The 5,000-nt window shown below is 39.7% G+C and overlaps 1 protein-coding gene across 2 annotated transcripts in view; it reads left to right on the forward strand.

Annotated features, from left to right (window-relative positions):
* The first annotated feature begins 2,543 nt into the window (after positions 1-2,543).
* LOC135207575 (serine/arginine repetitive matrix protein 2-like) overlaps positions 2,544-5,000 on the forward strand; it is a 180,213-nt gene continuing 177,756 nt past the window's right edge. For both annotated transcript variants that reach the window (XM_064239420.1, XM_064239421.1), the window contains exon 1: positions 2,544-2,751. The gene's annotated coding sequence lies outside the window, so the exon portion shown is untranslated. The remainder of the gene's footprint in view (positions 2,752-5,000) is intronic.

A 5,000-nucleotide genomic window follows, 5' to 3' on the forward strand; every position in this document is an offset into this window, starting at 1 on the left:
GCTTTCCCGTATCGAAAATCACCAATTATAATCTGACGAAAAAAAAATATCAAGTAGATCTAATCTGACCTTTGACCTTTCGGAGATTCCAAAAGACATCAGCTGAGCCGAGGATAATGAAGACTCCACTCTGAATAGTAGAATCAAGAGAAAAATAACCCCAGGTAACTTGACCTTTATCCCTCGTGTTTGGAATGATCTCAATAGATGATTCTGATTAGTTTAGTTCCAGTCTCTCTCTCTCTCTCTCTCTCTCTCTCATTAGAGAGAGATGCTGCTAATCGGTGGGCTCTTGCCGGAAGACTTCCCACTCAAAATTGCTGGAAGACTTCCCACTTACGGGCTGCTCTGTGAGCAAGAGCCCGTGCTGACACAAGGTCAGCTAAATCAAAACAACAACAACAATCCCACTCAAAATTGCCGGAAGATTCTTCCCCCACTCAAAAATTGCCGGAAGACTTCCCACTCAAAATTGCTGGAACACTTCCCACTCAAAATTGCTGGTATACTTCACACTCAAAATTGCTGGAACACTTCACACTCAAAATTGCTGGAACACTTCCCACTCAAAATTGCTGGAACACTTCCCACTCAAAATTGCTGGAACACACAAGCGACGCTAATTATGAGGGTCTGTCTTGCTAACAATGAAGAAGATCGGTTCAATACCCTCCTCTTAATTAAGCATCTCGTTAAGGACAGGGTTTCGCAGAAAAAAAAAAAACGAGCACCATTATCTTCTACGAAAAGGGTCACATTGTAACCCTGTAAGGAAGATATCAACCATTCTAGATAAAAGGTCAGGGAGGAGAGTCTCTTGACATTCAGGAAGAAGGGAACTGCAGAGATAAATTGATAAATTACGCGGTGTGTGTGTGTTTGTGGGGGGGGGTGGGGGGGGTGGGGGGGGGAAGTTGATGTATGCCTGGCGGGGCTTCTTTATGTTGGGGAAATGTCACTGGATTCTAGCAGCGACTTAAGCAGTTTAAATTTGAAGTAACAGTGATCACTGCTGCTCCAATATATATATATATAGGATATATATATATATATATTATAATATATATATATATAATATTATGTATAAATGTGTATATAATAATAATATATATATATCCTATCTATATATTATATATTATATATTATATATTCACGGAAACCCGACAACAGGCATAATTAACATTCCAATTAACTCCCCTCAAAGAACGCAGGCCTGAAGGGGGTGGGGGGGGGACACAAGAACATGGAAATACTTCATCAACGGTATTAAGAGGGTTGAAAAACCATAATTAACAGATATTTCAACCAAGCCAATGCGCGCAAGCGCGTACGTCTACACGTAAAACGTTATTTAAATTCGAATGACAACCCTCCTATTGTCAAACATACCAAATTGCAGCCCTCTATCCTAAGTAGTTTTTTTTGTTAATCTAAAGTTAAAGTCAGCCTTAATCGTTCTTCTGGCAGCACTATATATCCCCAACAACATAGGCCACCACCGGACCGCGGCTGAGTTTCGTGGGCCGCAGCTAAGAGCTTTATGGAACGTGGCTGAGGCCAGTTTCGATTTTCGATCAATCAGTCAAATGAAAGTTTGGTTGAGTTTAATGTTTATAAATAAATAAATATTAAAAACGGATGGAGATGTATGTTAAATAAACACATAATAATAATAATAATAATAATAATAATAATAATAATAATAATAATAATAATAATAATAATAATAATCGCAAACGGATAAATGGCAAAGCTCTAGATATCGAAAAAGTAAGCTTGCAAAAAAGACATGGCACAAAAGAGCGTAAAAAGAGGGTGGGATGAAACTGAAACAGGGCAAGCCAACCAAATAATAATAATAAAAAAAAAGAGAAAGGAAGAAGGACAAATGAAAATAAAAAAAACAGAAAAAAAGGGTTAGAAAAGCGAGGTTAAACAACGACGAAATAGAGGAGAGAGGGTGAAACGGACTAAAAGGGTCCCTGAGAGTATGTGTGTGTGTGTACCAGTGTAGGGGAACGGGGGGGGGGTGAGGGTTGTTTGGTGGGGGGGTGGGGATTAGGGGGGTACGTGGTAGGGTCGTATAGAGATGAGGAGGAGGAGGAGGAGTGAGGAAAGCCTGAGGGAAGGAGAACCGGTTAGAGGAGGGAGGAGGTAACAACGACTCTACAGGTGGGCGCATCCTTTCCCTAGACCTATATACCTGTGGCTCTCAGTTTTCCCCTCACAAACCAACGAACGTTTTTAGATTATAAATGAAAATGAAACCATAAAAAAACTCGTTTCTTTTCTCAACGAGCGGAAGACGCAACTTGAATCATTCCAATTAATACGCTTTTTAAAAAAATTGCAAAAACGAAAAAAAAAGAGCAGTTTGCAGCAAAGATGTTTCCGGCACACAGAAGGGAGTCAGTCTGGGGAGGGCGGGCGTATGGGGGAGGGAGGGAGGGAGGAGGGGAGGCCCCAGGGGGGGTGGACCCAGCATCCCGTCCACACGTGAGGAAGTCACAGACACGCCAGGTATAACAGGGGGTGTTAGTGTGAGTCTGTCAGTGGTGGGGAGAGCACGCAAGCTGACGCGACCCATTGCCACAGGGCTGGAAGGATAACATCTCCCCTCTCCTCTCTTCCCACCCCTCCTGTTTTTTTTTTTCTCTCTCCCCCCCTCCCACTCCATAGCCCCATCCAATCTTCTGCTGTCTCTCTTGGACCGCAAAGCTGCTGCAACTGACCCACCCCCCACGGTAACAGGTGAGTAATAGCCAGGGAGAGCGTGTATCTATCTGCGATAAGTATGGGATAGCGTTCGATCTCTTGTCTATGTTTTGGTTGTGGTGTCAAACCATGGGGGGGGGGGGGCGGGTATATGGAAACATAATTCACTATTTCTTGGGTATTTGGAGTTAAGAGGGTCAAAAATACGCCTGAAAATGATGTATCTGTTTCTGCCATAAAATATATATACAGTTTACAAACTTGCACACAGTATATAATATATATAATATAATTTTCTATAAAATGGAAATATATATATATATATATATATATATATAACCTAGTATATAGTATATTATATATATATATATATACTATATATATATATATATTATATATAATATATTATAAATATACGTATCTGAGAGACATCACCCAGATAATCAAATATAACAACCTTTCGACAAAGATGTAAAACCACCAACGAAAAAAAAAAAAAAAACATAGCAGGGCCACAAAGAAAGGAGAAAGAGCAGAGATCTGCTTTAAAGAAATTTTCACAAGGGAACTCATTAACGTAAGTCGGCGTGCTTTTGCCAGAGTTCTCTTCTTCTTCTTTCTTCTTCTTCTATTTCTTCTTCTTCTTCTACTTCTTATATTCAGAATCATCATCCTTATGATGCATTTCAATTTCAAATCTTCTCTGGCAAATGTGAAAGAAAAAAAAAAGAAAAACAAAAAAGAAGGATTTTACGATCATTTGCCTCTGCATGATGGAGGAGCTATATATATATATATATATATATATATATATATATATATATATATATATATATATATATATATACATACATACATATACATCATATATATATATATATATATATATACTATATATATATAATGGGTATGTATATGTTTTACTAACTCTATAGAGGTTTGATAATATGATGTTTATTTAAGATTCCATTTATTGGGACTAAATCAGAGACTATCATATAATGACGGAATTTCGCGTCTCATTTTTCAAATTCAAAAGCTTTATTCGGAATAGAATCACTCCGCGAGTTTCGTATCAACATATAATATATTATACTAATATATATATTAATATATATATATATGTATATATATATATATATATACTTAATAACGAGTACAAGATCTTTCTTCGTCTACTGGGAGAGACTTGGCATACCTTTAGACGTTTAAAAACCTAAAGATTTCGTCCCCATAGAAAAAGGAGTAGAAAGTTGGACATTTCTTTGAGTCCAATAGAAATAACACCGAACATTCGACCACTTCTTACTATCGAATAGTTCCTCATTGGACGAGTGGGTGGCGTACTCGCCTATCAATCTGTTGGCCCGAGTTCGCTCCCAACTGCCGAAAATGCGGAACCAGATGAATTGATTTCTGGCGATTAGAAATGCATTTCTCGATATAAAGTGGTTCGGATCCCACAGTATGCTGTAGGTCCCGTTTCTCGGTATTTTCACATCAACCGTGCATTTGATGTCAAGGGCAGTCCCTTACGACGCTCCTGATTGGCTGTTGATAAGCCAGTCACAGGGCTGGAAACTCTCAGTCTCTCTAGAGAGTTCACATGGGTAGGATCTATATTCCACCTCTCCTGAGGGCTACGTCTTTCAAAAGTATCCCTCAGGAGAGGTGGAACATACATCCTGCCTATGTGAACTCTCTCGAGAGAGACTGATAGTTTCCAGCCCTGTGATTGGCTTATCAACAGCTAATCAGGAGCGTCGGAAGGGACTGGCCTAGACGTCAAATGCAAGGTTGAAGTGAATCTACTATAGCCACGTAATGAAAATCTAATCCTTCGGCCAGCCCTAGGAGAGCTGTTAATATGCTCAGTGGTCTACTTAAATTAAGATACACTTAACTTACTATGAAACAGGAATTCCAGTATCCAGACCTGATTGATCGTAAGCCATCTAAAGCCACAACTAAGAGGAACAGAGTTCCCACAAAATACGGGACGTGCGCTACAAAAAAGTTAAATATATCTTAGCTTAATCTTACCACTCAGCTGAGTAACAGCTATCCCAGGGCTGGCCCGCAGGATTGGTTACCTAGCAACGGGACCTACAGATTATTGTGGGATCCGAACCACATTGCATCGGGAAATTCATTTCTAATCACTAGAAACAAATTCCTCTGACTCCACGTTGGCAGAGCGGGTAATCGAACACGGGACTACCGAATCGGTAGACGAGCACGTAAACCACTCGTGCAACGAGGAGCTGCAGAATTCCGGAACAGTG

This window comes from Macrobrachium nipponense, chromosome 32, assembly GCF_015104395.2.
Source record: "Macrobrachium nipponense isolate FS-2020 chromosome 32, ASM1510439v2, whole genome shotgun sequence".
Taxonomy (NCBI): domain Eukaryota; kingdom Metazoa; phylum Arthropoda; class Malacostraca; order Decapoda; family Palaemonidae; genus Macrobrachium; species Macrobrachium nipponense.